At 40.1% G+C, this 15,637-nt stretch overlaps 1 non-coding gene across 1 annotated transcript; it reads left to right on the top strand.

Moving 5' to 3' along the window:
• The first annotated feature begins 5,440 nt into the window (after positions 1-5,440).
• LOC104429198 lies at positions 5,441-14,022 on the top strand. Its single transcript, XR_005549722.1, has 7 exons — positions 5,441-5,693; positions 7,706-7,770; positions 8,085-8,203; positions 8,291-8,419; positions 8,851-8,980; positions 12,758-13,186; positions 13,438-14,022. It is a non-coding gene; the product is annotated as a TOM1-like protein 9 (transcript).
• The last annotated feature ends 1,615 nt before the right edge of the window (positions 14,023-15,637 follow it).

Raw genomic sequence — 15,637 nt, 5'->3', positions numbered from 1 at the left:
ATTAAATACAAGAAGACAAATGGCTAAAGTCTGGAGTGCTTGGAGGCCTAGCTAACCAAAATGAACCAATTATGGTGGCAGAACTTATCAATGAAGACTCGCGGGTATGAAAGGAAAGTTTAATCCTAAATAATTTTGAAGAACAAACAGCAAATGAGATACTTGCGATACCCATTAGCCCGTCCTCGAAGGATGATTATCTAGTATGGATAGGTAATAAATCAGGGACATACACTGTGAAGAGTGGGTACAACAGGGCCTATTCTAACGCCACAAGAACAGAACAAAACAGAGCAACATGTTCTTACAAGCCTCCAAGATCCCTCTGGACAAGAATTTGGAGTCTATCTATTCCCCCGAAAATGAGACCTTTCCTAAGGAGCCTTTGCCAAAACGCCTTACCAACAAGGGAGAATCTGCATGAAAGGAAAATGCTACCCAACCCCTATTGTCCGCTTTGCTCTACACACATGGAAACAACATAACACCTATTTTTACTTTGCAAATGGACGAAAAAAATTTGGGCAGATCCACAAATCAACATCATTAGAAACCCAAGCAACATAACAAGGTGTGATCAGTGGCTAACGGAAGTGTTCGAAAGAAGTGACATCTCACCTGAAAGAGAACTAGTTGCTGCTGTGCTGTGGAATATCTGGAAGACTCGAAACAATTTCATTTTTTGAGCAAAGCGTCCCCAACCAATTGATCTTGTAGATCTCGCAATAGCACAACAAAAAAATTTCAGCAGATGGCAGAATCAAAAAGGGCAAAAACCCACAACCCGAAGCCTACCAATTAGATGGACGCCGCCGGACAGAGACGAGATGAAGCTAAACGTCAACGCCTCATGGACTCCGGGCGATTTCCTAGGTTCGGCAGCTGGGATTGGGCGAGATCCGTCGGGTCTCGTGGTTGAGGGCTTCGCAGTGCAGATACGGGCGTCTTCTCCTCAACAAGCAGAAGCCCTATCTTTGCTGCATGGTTTCATGTACTAGAGAGGAAGAGAAGCCGTGCACGTGGGCACAGGAACCGGTCAAAGTTGCAGATGGGTGCTCGAAAGTGACAGTTCAACTTTGGTGGAAGCTGTGATGGGTCGGGCCGAAACATCATGGGACTTGAAGGAAATTGTGGAACAGTGCAAAGAAGAATTATGCCTTTTCAAATCAGCAAGGGTAGAATATTGTCCTCGCGAGGCAAACCGAGCGGCAGATTGGCTAGCTAACTCTCACTGAACCAAAAATCTCCCTATAAATTGGGTGACTTTTCCTCCTCTCTCCCTTTCGGAAATTCTATGTTTAGAGTTTTACCCATCGTTGCCTTGTAAGGCTTGCTTATTTTTATGAATGAATGCAATATCTATTTTCGACCCAAAAAAAATTATAAATTCCCAATCCTTCAAAGAGAACGTGCTGAAATATTTGGCTCGAAGGATTTACATCAATCATTTTCAATTCCCCATTCTATACTGATCAATCATTTTTTTATCACCTCAACTCTAAATTTCTAATCCTTCAATGAGAACGTGCAAAAACCAGAAGAATTTCATTATAAACCACATAAGTACATTTACGCGATTAAAATCGAGAGATATTTACTAACTGAGCTTCTGTAAGCTAGAAATTATGAGAACCCTTTTTTAATTATCTTCATACGTGAGCTTTCTAGCGTTTATGCTCCAAAAAATGAGATCCAATTTCTTTTCAGGAAGGCTTTCATAGATAAGTATTTCTCTCCTCCGTGAGAGCTTCTCCATTATCCTTACTCCTCAAACGGGCTCTCTATATTATCATGAGTCATTTCCATGTGCTTTCTATTTTAGTTGACTAGTCCCCTCGCCATTGTTTCATCCCATTAGTATTCCTATCACTACACATTGCCCCTAACAACCATTCGACGATATTTCTGAGTCGATTCTCTGCTGACCCATTTCTTTTTTTCTCCTTACAGAATGGCTGCAGAGGTTCCATTTAACATCCCAAGCATCTCTGCCAGACGATCTTCTGGGGGGATCAAATTGGACTTGGAGCAAGTTGATGATAAGGATGCTGAGATGGTTTTGAATGGAAGGATTTTGTCGGAGGAGGAATGCTCGAGTCAAGCTGCATAGCTAATGTTTTAAGGAATGCCTGGGCTGGTATTGGTGAGATTCCCATAACCCTCAAAAATTCATAGGACCTAAGGAATGGAGGCATTCCAGCCCAAACATACTCCCATCCTCGCCTCAGCATAGATCGTGCCAAAATGAAAATTGAAGTAACATGCCTGCCCACGCAGGACTAGGACGCTTATGGTGGGCCGATGCTGGACCAATGCTTTTGGCAGCGGTGGTGCTCCACGATATATCGGCCTCCGTTCATTCCAATTGCGGGTGCGGTTCAATCTGGATTGCGGATTGCTTCTTCAGGCCCCAGGCAATGCCAAAAAATGGCTTCGTGAATCGACGGAGCAGACCTCCCACGGCCATGACTATGAAGTTCGCCAGCCTCATGCGATCGCAGATCTCCGTCGGAGTGAATCAACAAAGGTTGCGACGTCCATGGCCCTGGTTCATGACCATAGCTGAAATTAAATGAGCGGAAACAACAGCTTTCATTCCTATTCTTACAAAAACAGGTCCGGTATGAAAATTTAATGTAAGAACACACGTTTGATATGTCATTTTTATATATTCTTACACCTCGGTCTCTTTATAAACTATTCGTGTTTATTAAAAAGCGATTAAATAATCCTTTTAGGATAATCATCTTAATGAATGGGAAATTACTGAAGTATAGATATTTGTTTCAGTTGAAATTACTGAAGCTTTCCAAGAAAAATGTGGGAAATTACTGAAGTATGGCTTTCACTTATGCAAAAAATCTTCTTCTTTTTTTAATTGTTCTGTGAAGGCTGTATTTCTTGTAATTTTGCAAGTGGGGGATTACAGTGTTGTAAGAGATGGTTGTGTCTATATAACTATGTTTCTTTTGCAAAAGCTAATTTTCTCCCTTTTATGAGATGATATAATTCTTTTAAAATTCAGCCCCTTCTTGAGTTTTACATTAGTAGTCATCTCAAGAATAGAGGATTATGTTGGTTTTGTTTTTGTCTTTGGAGTAATCTATTTTATCCATACTAATAAGAATTGTTTACCGATACACCAAAAAAAAAAAAAAGATGAATACTATGAAAAACTCCAAATTGATATATCTATGACAAATTTATTCCAAATAACTTTTTTAATTATTAAAAATCCTAAATCGTGCAATGACAATAAATTTATCACCCATTAATATTCATTAAATTGAATTAATATCACAAAAAACCAAAATTGGACGCTTGTATGAAAAATGAAGGATAAGACTCCAAACTAATATACCCATCAATTTTTATATGTCATTCAACTTTTTAATTGGACGATAAAATTTAACGAAAACTCACGTAAGATGAATTTGTTACAATGTGTCGCGACCTCCCGAAGCGGGTTGGACCACCTAAGGGTTCGGCTAATGGATTGTTAAGCCTAGACTTAACTCGGGCTCTCCCAAGCCCATACCACCCGCGACTTAGGTTCAAGTTCTTAATATGCAAATGATTTTTATCATGGAGTCGCCACTAATCTATTTTGGGTGGGTCGATTAGAAACCCAAGTAAAGTAATGGGAGAATTACTTCACTCCTACGAACCGAGAGATTAAATGAGTTCGGGGACTTGATTACACTAGATTTCTCTAACGCCCTTTCGGTACCTTTTCTTTTTTTTTTATTTGAAAAATATTTTGCGGCAGCTTGAATTGATTTTAATTTATCCTCCTAACATGTGAGGTGATCATGGATGCGCAAACCACCAATTTAACACCCAAGAAAGCGATGAATAAATTGCGGGACTTACCTCATAGTAACGAAAGCATCTACAATGTTAGATCGAATTCACATCAACGAGACATAAATATGATTTCTAATTACCCGAGCAATTTCTTTTTTTTTTTTTTTTTTGGTTTTTACTTATTTAATGAGAATCATGCAATATGCAATGCATGCTACTAATCTAACATGGAATGGCATGACAATGTGTTCTAAACTACATGACATAGTAAATTTTTTTTTTTTTTGTGTTTTCTTAATGAACATGCAATAATTAAATATGCAAATCAAAATGACCTAATTATAATGACGGGCAATTTTTAATTAAATGAGCCTAATTCTACATGACGTGCACATGATATTTCTATTCCTAAAAATGCAATTTATCTTAAAAAATTGAAACTTAAAATGAGACATGCAATTCTATTCTAATATGCATGATGATTTTTGTTTGTTTTTTTATATATATAAATTCGAAATTTTAAAAATTTGCACACAATTAAACATGCAACCTAAAACTAGCATCCTAAATTAATTAATTTTTTGGGATTTTTTGTTATAAAAATTTAAAATAAAAAAATCCTATCCTAAATTGACACGTGCAATTCTTAAAAAACTAATATCATGAATGCATTTTTTTTTTTTTTGGATTTTAATTTTTTATTTTAAAAGAAAACGAAATAACTAAATATGATAACCCTAGCCCTAATCTAACTTACATTTTTTTTTTGAATTTTTTCATGCAAAACAAAAGTTAATTCAAATAACCCGATATCCAATCCAATCACGATAAGATTAATACCCAAAATTGACGAACCGTATCTCGCGCATGAGATCGACCGGTCATTTTAAATTAAATCGCGAATCGAATCTCGGGCGTAAGATTGGATTGTCGATTTTGTAAGAGATCGTGAGTCGATTTCGACGAAAATCGAACTCCTAATCCTTAATTTGAGGGGTCGTTTCACATTGGAATTTCAATCATGCGTTAGTGAATAACCACACTAAAAAAACTATATAGAAACAAACTATAAACTACGTAAAAAAAATAATAATAATAAAAAACTACCTACTGTTCCCCTTTTGTTTTTTCTTTTCTTTTCCTTTCCCACGCAAGGCTTGGGCTCGTGCGGCTTTTGGTGGGGGTCACCGTCGGAGTGGCGCGACGGCGGAACGGCAACAGGAGCTTCGGGGATCGGCGCGGGCTGGCGTCGCGGGCCGGCTAGGGCTGGAGGCAGGGCGGAGTCGTCGGAGCTCCGGCGCGGGGTACCGGCGAGGGGCGTCGCGGTTGGAGGACCTCAGGTGCGGGCTGCAGTGGTGTCGATGCTCGGGCAGAGGGCAAAGAGTGGCGACGGCCGGCTTGCGGTTGAGAGCTACTGCGGCATCGTCGTCGCGAGTTGCTGCAGGCCGAGGAGGCGCAGCGACCGACGTGGGCTGGCGTCGCGGGTTGTTGCAACGGGCAGATCTGGAGCAGCCGCAGCCAACGCGGGGGTAGCAGACGGAGGCGCGGCAGAGCCTTCGGGCGCTGGGTCTGGCAGATCGTGGTCAGAGTAGGGGCGGGTGTTACAGCTTGTAGGTGTGCTGGGTGCTGGTGGATGCTGGTTGCAGTGGGCGGCGCGAGCTGGCGGCTGTTGGCGTCGGAGCACAGGCGAGGGGACCGGCGGCGGGCAGAGGCAACTGCAGCGACTGGTGCAGCGGCAGAGGGCGGAGCAGCTTGGGACGCCGGGGCGGAAGTGCAGGCGCAAGCAGCGGCGACTTCACGGGCTGTTGGTGTCGCGATGACGTGCAGAGGCACTGCAGCAACAGGGACGGTGGTGCTGCGACGAAGGGTCTGGGGCGCGGTGACGGGTGCTCGCGGCGTTGGGCGGTGGTGGCGTTCGGATCTCGCGAGTTGCAGTGGCGGCGGGTGAGGAGCGGCTGGATCTTGGGCGGAGGGAGGAGCGCGGGCAGGCTGCCGGTCGCTCAAGCGTGCTGGAGAAGAAGAACAGTCTTCTTCTTCTATTTTTTAATTTCTTTCTCTCTCTCCTCTTGTCTGCTTTTTGGGTTTTTATCTGACAACTCTCTATTCATCTCTCTTTTTTAATATCCTCCCCCTGCCTTCATTTTTTTTCCGAAGGAGAAGCTCCTTCAAAATGAATATTTTTTCAGCTCTACTCCCTTCGACTTTTTGTTTTGCCAGACCTCACGAATGAATTTTTTTGTTTTTTGCTTTCTGACGAGAGACCCTTGTTTTTTAATCTCCTCCTTTCTCTCCACTCGTCTGTCTCTCTACGGACTCTCTTTTTTAATAGCTCTCACGAACCTCTCTCCTGAATGCTTCCTCTCCTCTTTTGCGTGGCTTCCCCCTTTGCGTATTTATAGGGTTCTTGAAGTCCAACTGACTTTAGTGTGAATAGGAGGTGGCCGTAATTTTTCCTTGCTGTTCACGTCCGGTTGCTTTTTTCAAATATGGTGGCTACCCATCTGCTTTTCAGCAGGGATAATATTAAAGAAATGTTGATCCATCTTCTTGCTGGAGAATTTTCACGCCCCCCATTAATGCGTGCATGTGCAGGCATTAATACGTGCATGTGCAAGCATTAATAAGGGAGAGACAATGGACGTGAAGCACTCTTCTTTCTTCTATTTTTCTGACTTTCATTGTGTGTTTTCATACCAAGAAGAGAGAGACCATCTTCCGCGCTTCTTATTGATCGAGGGCCCCTACCACATCCGCCGAATTAATGCATGCATTAATGAGAGAGACAATCATTTTGTGAATATTATCGACCACGAGCCGCTGCGTCTTGTTGCTTTTTTAAGACTGACGCAAATGCGACTACATGAAATGCAATTTTCTTATTTTTTATTTATTTATTTATTTATTATTATTATTATTTTTTTTTTTTTTCATGTAACTAATTACTAAAAATTTAGGTGTCAACAAAATGTAATAGTTGAAGGTCTTTGGCAATCAAAAATTTAATTATAAATAAATTTATAATAAGTGTATCAATTTTTGTGGTATTAATCCAAAACTATTTCCCTTTCTTTTGAAAACAAGAAAACTATTTACCGACTAAAAAAAAAAAACTATTTATGAAACCTGACGTTAAGTGTAAAAAGAAAAAGCCATGTGAATTTTATTTTATTTTTTTTGGTGGGAAAAAGCCATATGATTAAAAAACTCAAGAAGGACACGAGACCAAAAGCTTCAGATGGGAGTACATTTCTGATTCTCAGTCGTCATTCGAGTTCGCGTGTATTGTCTTGCGGAATCGCTTTGCCACCATCGACCTCGTCCCGAGCTAGAAGCCCCTTCGACTTCAATCGTAATTTGTCAAAGACGAGGTATATTCTCTTCGATCACGAGCTTTCCGATTTCTTTGTTGACTGCGAATTGTTCGTTCTTGGTTCGGTTCTTCGATACCCAGAAATCGTTCGATCGATATTTGATCAAAAGCAACAAATTTTTCATCTGGGTATGCTTAAAAGATTGGCTTTGATTGCTTTCGTTGCGGTGGTAGGTGAGTCTGTGCTCGCGGTACATTTTCGTGCTTGATTCTTGAGAAATTTGCCCGGATACGAGAGGGGAGTGATTTGGGAGTGGTGAGAATGCGCGAATTATATACCCAAATGTTCGCTGGGTATGCTTGAAAGATTGGCTTTGAGTGCTTTCGTTACGGTGGTAGGCGGGTCTGTGCTCGCGGTACAGTTTCGTGCTTGATTCTTGAGTAATTTGCCCGGATATGAGAGAGAAGTGATTTGGGAGTGGCGAGAATGCGCAAGATATATACCCAAATGTTAGACAGCATAAGCCATGATTTTCTTTTTTCTTTGAGCTTTTTGATATATTGGTTCACTGTTGTTCAATTTTTCAGTTGAATTTGGTGGAAGTCAGATTTCCTCTAGCAGCCTTAATTTGGGAGGATATATCGAAATGCAGGTATTACTGATTACTTACAGCTACCGGCTCTTCGTTCCGCTGTTTACACGCGATGGGGAGTGAAGTCTATTGTTTTCAAAATTATGCACCCAGAATGAGATCATTCTTAAAAAAAAAAAATTTCTTATGGCAAAATTTACACTAGGTTATCATATTTATGTACCGAGTAAGTCATTTTGCAATGTCGGTTATCCCATGAAGCAGCAGATTTGATCTCCTGCAATTATATACGTGGAGGAATTGCTTTCTGCTTTTTTCTTTATGACCCCAGGTTGGTTGTGGATCCTAATGTCGACATGTGCTTGTATTTGTAGACATCGAGGGTGAGGCTGTTCAAGGAATACAAAGAGGTGCAGCGAGAGAAGGGCGCTGATCCGACATTCAGTTGGTTTGCAATGACTCAAACATATTTAAGTGGACTGCTCTTATCAAGGTGAGATTGAATAGCTGATGGAGGTAATTGTCAAGAAAATGGTGCTGTTGCTCATGTAAAAGATATGGTGATTCTCTCTTTCATTAGGGACCATCGGAAACTCCTTTTGAGGGTGGTGTTTTCCAGCTCGCATTTGCTATACCTGAGCAGTATCCACTGCAGCCACCTCAAGTTCGTTTCCTGACTAAGATATTTCACCCCAATGTGCACTTCAAGGTATAATTTTTTGTATAGGAATGCTTATTGATGATAACTTAGTTGGAACTAGTTGCAGTGCATGCTAATAGGTCAAAGGGTGAACTGATTTACTGTGTTGTTTGGTGATCAATGTTTCTTCTCATCAATACTTATTATGTTCAGAATCAGAAACTTGAAAGAGTTGCTAGTTTTAGGGTTTTGTTTTATTTGGCACTTGAAAAAATAGATAGAGGTGCAGAAGCTGAGAATTGGAGACTTCTTTGACACTTTGTCAGGAAACAGTCTTGATCCTTTTTTTCCAAATTCTGTTTCCAGAGAATCTCTGCATGAATAGATTTTCTGATAACTACTAGCTTGGGAAAATCAACAGAGATACCTGATGCATAAATATGAGATGCTGTAAATGTTTGTTTGACTAATAGATTGACATTTTAATTTACTTTATACAGACAGGGGAGATATGCCTTGATATTCTGAAGAATGCATGGAGTCCTGCCTGGACACTTCAGTCTGTTTGCAGGGCTATAATAGCTCTCATGGCCCACCCTGAGCCTGACAGCCCACTAAATTGCGATTCAGGTATCAATGAGTTTTTTTTTTTTTTTTAAAATATAACATCTGTATCTAAAAACTCATTATTCTTTCATTAGTACATAAACCTCAACCAGAAATTTCCTTACCTAAATTCTTTGTAACGCCTATTATCTAAGTGACCTGGTGTTTAATATTTGTTGCTTGCACCTCTTGCAAGGAGTGCATACTCGTATGCTTGCATGTTCACTGTTTCATGATAAAATGTGGCAGTGTCACTTCCTTAATAATATCTAGTCGAATGTTGTCTCACTTACATTTAAACTATGCAGAGTCAGGGCCAAGAGCCAAAAGTTGGTAGAGTCACCTTTCTTGGTATAAAAACCTTGATTCGGGGTTTCCTCCACCTTCCCACCTTGTGAATACCATAACAACAAGAACAAGAAGCCATTGCACTCTATGGAGTAATATTTCCTCCCCTCAGCCAAAGAGAGAAAAATGAAATTCCCTCTATACTGCCTGGTTACAGGAAAAGAGCAAAACTTTATAGTGTAGTTCATATGAGAACAATCATACTCCATCCTCCTTGATATTGACATAGACTAGTTGTATCAGTGCCGAAGAGGAGTGCCCTTGACATCTTGTGGGGATTCTTGATAGGCTGCTTTTAGAACGAGGTGAAGAGTGTCTTTGATTGAACTTTTCTGGAAATAACAAGGGTGAGACCTTTGTAATCATTTGACAAGTATTGAGAGAGAGCGTGAGATTTCAGTGGGAATCTTTCATGCTCCTTTTCCACATTTTGTTTCCTAATCCTATCTCAAACGATACTTCATCTCAAATCTTTATTTCCAATGGTCAGTTTGTTGGATCGGATATATAGGACACTAGTGCTGCAACAAGTGATAATAGTTGGATGTCTTTGCCTCGATTGAGTATTCACATAAACACATTCTGTCGTTCTGTCAACTACGCATGAGATTCTGGGGATTAGATGAATTAGGTATGATATGATGCTTCGATTTCAACTCAAACTCTATCTGTTAAGAACCTTGAGAGCTATTCATCTTAATCATTCATGCAGTCAAGCATTCTCAGGGTTTGTTGATTGCCTTCTGGTGGGCCAATATATTATATGGCATCAAAGAGATGATTTCAACAATGAAGTGCTAGAGAATGGTAATAAAGAACAAATGCTTGTACTTGTTCAATGTAACAGTTGATGGTTATTTTTTCCTAATGTCCTGGTCCTGCTTGTAATGGTCCTAGTGTATTAGAAGAGAGATCATGTTTTCCTGAGGTAATCCTTCAGATGAGAATGTGGCGCCCCTGGGCAGGACTGCCTGCTCTGCATGAATCCACTGTTGTGTCGGTCATGTTCTTCTGCTGCTGTCCTTAATACAACTCTTCACTCTGCTCAACCATGTGTGGTGAGGCAAACCTCTCATTTCCTTTTATTTCTCTCTAGGCAGCTCTCTTGCTCATGTTGCCACTGAGCTCTTGGAATCATCTTTGATGGGAATTAGGCTCCTTGAAAGGCTAACTGTGAGATATCTTGTCTGATTACTCATGGGAGGAAATAAAAGATTAAATAAAAGAAGCTCTCACTCATCTGACAGGAATTGTTCACAGCCAGTGAAAGAATGAATTTTGGTGCAGCTAAGAAGATGAGAATTATAAATAAAGCACAATTGCAGAGACTATCAACAGTTGATCTTCCTGAATTTGAATGAAATTTAAAAAAAAAAAAAAAAAAATTCCCATGGGGTTGCCAAACTTGAAGGAGGTTCGTGGTTAACTTTATTTTCTTTATGTCAGGTTCGGTTGAAGTGAGTTTATATCCCACCTCTCTCTCTCTCTCTCTCCAGGGTAAATCCATAACTCAGGTGTGGAACTTCTTCCTAGTAGTCATTAGAAATGCACATGCTAAATCTCATAAGAAGGGATGGCTTATTAGTTCCAAATTGATCTTGTAATCCAGGGATGAATCACTTCTACGTCAAGGATTAGCTTAGAATGATGATTTGCAGTGTGTACTTGCCAAGCATGAAGTCATTGCTTCTGGAAGTTCAGTTCAGGCTGAGAAAACCCCGCTGGGACCTTCTGGCACCATGACAGATGTCAAAGGTCCTCTACTTGATATTGTAGATAACAGCACAAAGCCTGATGAAAGGTAATTGGTTCATTAGTCATGATTGCAATATATAAACCCCAAATACTTGTTCTGTGGCAAATTATGAAGTTCAGCTGAAGTCTGTGAACTGAGCAGTGCTACTCTTATGATAATTTGATATGGATATTTTTTGCTAATTTTCTGCTGTTTGGTAAAACTTGGTGGATATTTATACATTGAGGCTCCGTTTGTTTCATGAAAAAATGACTGGTTTGGAAAATTTTTGCTGAAAATGACCATTTATATTGCTTACAGAAAGGAATGAACGAAAAATATTTTCATCTTCCACAAAAATGTTTAGACACAAATTGTTGTACAATGAACATTTTCTGTTGACTAATTATTTTAAGCAAAAGCTATTGATGAAAATGTTTTCCAAATCATGTATTTTCCGCAAAACAAACGTAGTGGAAATTTATCATCTGTCTTTTGATCCTCTGGTTGTCAAGACCTTGTCTGGTGCAACTTTTGCACAGCAGATTTGGCTGTGAAAAAGGTGTGTCTGCAGCTTTTATGAGCTGTTTGTCAAATTCTTTACTGCTGCAGTGCCCTCAAAATTGCAGCAGTTATAACAGTTTCGAGAAAACTGCCTTGCCCATTTTTGAGGTGTTGCAGCTGTAAAGGATATATTCCAAACATAGAAGCTACAGTGCTTCACAGCACAACCACCACATGTGCTACAATGCAGACACAGGCCCACAGCTTTACCAGGCAGATCCTTAGTAGTACTATTGATGTGATTTAGGTCTTGAGAGAAGAAGAAAGGAGAGAGGAAGAAATGTACCAATGCATCTTGTACATGTGCTCATTATATACATGCAAGTACAAAATGATTGAAGCATGCTGCACTAAACATTTATCTTGTGGCTTAAATTGATCTAAGATCTCAAATATTTGCTGTTGAAACTTTGTGTCTAAAAGGCTGATTAAACTTTGGGAGATTGCTGTCCAACATGGTGCATTCGGTTCTTGAGTTCCAAGTGTTTCTATGTCTCCCAATTTGCTCATAGGATCGCTAGGGATCATACTTAAAAAGCTAGTCTAGATTGACAAGAGAGCGGCCATTTTTTTGGGTTAAACACCTGCTGTCTCTCTCCACTTATTACATGACATTTACATAAAGATCGGTTCTGTTAGTGTTATACAGCAAGAAATTTATTTGATACAGGATAAGCATGAGTATACATAAGAATTCGGATTTACTATAATAGAATGTAAAATGAAGTTATCACAACTTCACACAAATTCTATTCTAACGGAAAAGATTTACGTGGTAGAATAAGACCATTTAAATTACAGACTTTGTAAAAATATTATATTTAATAATTGAATTTTGTTATATTTTTGTGCTATCTTATGAAAGTTAATATGAATATTATACTTGTTCTTGTGGATGTGATACTATATAATCACCTATTAACATTGGCATGTTATATCCTTAATAGACTAATAATAAGATGCAAAATAAGTTCCAAGTTCAGCAAACACCCAGGAGAGGGAAGTAAAACTGAAAATCATGTACATATGTGCATTTTACCTTAAAGTACCAGTAATTTACTATTAGAGGATCGGTGATGATCTTGATTTAAATTTTTAACTATTGAACACCAGTTTCTGGCCAGTTGAGCTATAAGAAGTGGGATTTTCTGCAGATCATCATCAAGTGCCGGTACAGGGTCCAGCTAAACTTGATCCAAAAACGGACCTTCTCAGTGGAGAGGACTACAGCTCTCCTAAGGCAGAGACTTCACTAGCACTAGTGCCTGTTGGACACCCACAGTCAACTGCATCTCAGTCACGGCAGAATGGACTTGTTCTTTTCGATGTGTTTTTGGACAGTAACAACAAGCCCAATACTATCAATACCCAGAGTGGCTATCCAACTACACAAAGCAATTCTTCTACTCCTCAATTCCAACAGCAGCAGAATCTGCAAGCTCCACAACTTGGGGTTTATGCTAATGGCAACATGCCAAACATGGGATCGAACGAGCATGATCAATCACCTTATTCTCAAAGCTCTGTTCCTGTTTGGAATGGCCATATTGTGCAGCAGCAACGGCCTCCCTCTCCTGTCTATGGTGCACTTCTGCTTCTTCATCAGTACTTGACATTACTTTCTTAGTGATGCGTATTTTGTCGGTTGGCTTGTACTGTACAACCTTATTTGGCATGTACTAGGGGCATGCTTGGTATTCTTTTCCAGATTACTGAGTTGCTATGAGACTTAAGTCCTTTTGGCGAGCGTTGACCTCTTCTTTGTGGACATAGCTGAACTCCTAACAAACAATCTTACAATCTGTTGAGCCTACAGTTTTGTGGTGTTTCGCAGGTGCTCAAACTAGTGATTCGCTACCACCACCCCCTTGGGAAGCTCAGTCAGTGGAAAACAGTCGGGTGATGGGCAGTCAGTACCCCCAACCAATGCAAGGTTCAGAGGTGGTCGTCCTGCATGCACAACCTGCACTGAGTGGATTGCATCTCCAGGCACCTTATCCAATGGGGAATGAGCAAGCGATGGACATGTACTTGCAACCAGTTGCAGGTGGCCACATGCCATTGCTGAATAGCCAGGTTGTTCCAATAAACCAAATGGTAGGACTTACCACCTCAGCCCATCCAAGGAGGTCCTTATGTGGGGATGGTTCCTCTGCCAATGCAAGTAGATCAGATGGCTTATTTATATCCCCAGCAAATGTATGGCAGCCAGGTGGCAGCCTACGGCTATGGCCAACAAGGTGCTCAGTACCTTGATCAGCGGATGTATGGGCTGTTGGTTAGAGATGACAGTAGCCTCAGGAACTCTTCATACCAGGTGTCCACTTCATCGTACATGCCACCCATGAAGCCTTTGAAGCCAGAGGACAAGCTATTCGGAGATCTCGTTGATATTTGCGAACCATGTTTTGCTTGTTAAGTTGATTTCTTTTGATTTTCTTATTTCAAATTTTTCTATTATACATATTTGGCAGTTTCTTCTGTTTGTGGCCGTGTATTGGCACTGCTTGTTTGAGATCATGTACATTCTTTGTAAAGGGAAAGAAAAGGAAATCTCCTCAACCTTTTATCTCTTATCAGGGCAGAACGGTTAATAAGTGCACGTCATTAAGTTGATCTAATTCTTATAGAATTTCGTAGTTAGAGTTGGTGCTATAGAAGATTTTTATGAGAATTAGAGTGCTGAGAGAAGAATTTGTCAGAATGATACCAGGATTTTCAATCTAGCATGATTATTGGCTTTTGATTTTGAGCATACCGTCATCGCAATGGTCTCTCTTATCTCCAGAAGATGTACTTGTCAATGAAGGTTGGATGAGTGAGTTTGTATAGGTGTGTGTACGTTAGAGGAACTCTTCTTCAGCAGGGGAAACTATGTCTTGCTGTTCTGATCTCATTTTCGTGAAATGTAAATTGCTTGGCTTTTGGTGGTGTTCATATTATGCTATACTTAGTATCATCGCTATATTTGTGGAATGTTTTGGCCGAAAGTTAATCTCCGTCGTTTTTCTTAGATTTTATGTAATCTTGGATTTAGCAAATTCTCGGCAAAGTTTACGGTACAAGAGCTTTCCTGGGGTGGCTGTCTATTTTGTTTTTTTAATTGCCCTAAAAAGAAACAGTGGTGTTGTTTTCCATCAATGATGCTTCAAACTTTCATGATTGTGGCTAGATAGACCTCCTAGATTGACCCCAGGACATTCACTTCAAGATGAGGGGTGATTCTCCCATGATCAGATCCGGGACTGACTTCATTGCAGAGGTGACCCTTTCTTCTCGTTTTTGCTTTCACGACCAGGTACGAGGAGAATGACTTCATAGCGATTCACGGGTACCAAGATCCTGAGAGCGTTTGGATGAGACCATTGCGTAAAACGGAGTGAAGACGTTAAAGTACCTAAAGATGCTCCGGCAACGGTGATGCTTCCAGGGAAATTCTCGCATGCGCCCGATGATGCAAAGCATCGGATTCGACGAGTCTCGCATGAGGGTCGCATACTCTATGGTTCGTATGTGCTGGGGGTGCAACGGGTGTATCATGCAAAAATGGCCCGTGATGCGAAGATGAGAAACGACATACTTTACCCGTTAAGGAGAGATTAACGATTTGAATCTTGACGTTTTTTTAATCCAACGGGTTAGCCAAATTTTAAGTAGGCAGGTGCCCAAAGATGCATGGTGACGACCAATCATTTAACGAAAATGATGTTAAATAAAGATATATTATCAGGCGCAATTACAAATTTCACCAATCGAGTCACCTGTATATAACATATTCATACCTAATGATTTTCCACAAAGTGGTGATGAAAGGTTGTGTTTAATTAAGAAACATTTTAAACTAAAAAAAGTTGAATGATTTTCTTGTTTATAATTGAAAAACAATAATAAACATATTCAAACGGCACGTAGAGTGCTGCTAGGATTCAAGTATTTTTACCTTCGTTTATTAATTTTTTTAATTTATTAAAATGTTTTTAGATTTTTTTATGCCACATTGTCCATATTTATTTAACACCATTACTAGGGAGCAA

The sequence above is a fragment of the Eucalyptus grandis genome, chromosome 3 (assembly GCF_016545825.1).
Source record: "Eucalyptus grandis isolate ANBG69807.140 chromosome 3, ASM1654582v1, whole genome shotgun sequence".
NCBI lineage: Eukaryota > Viridiplantae > Streptophyta > Magnoliopsida > Myrtales > Myrtaceae > Eucalyptus > Eucalyptus grandis.
The sequence above is the reverse complement of the archived record's forward strand: the minus strand, read 5'-3'. Positions and strand labels throughout refer to the sequence as shown.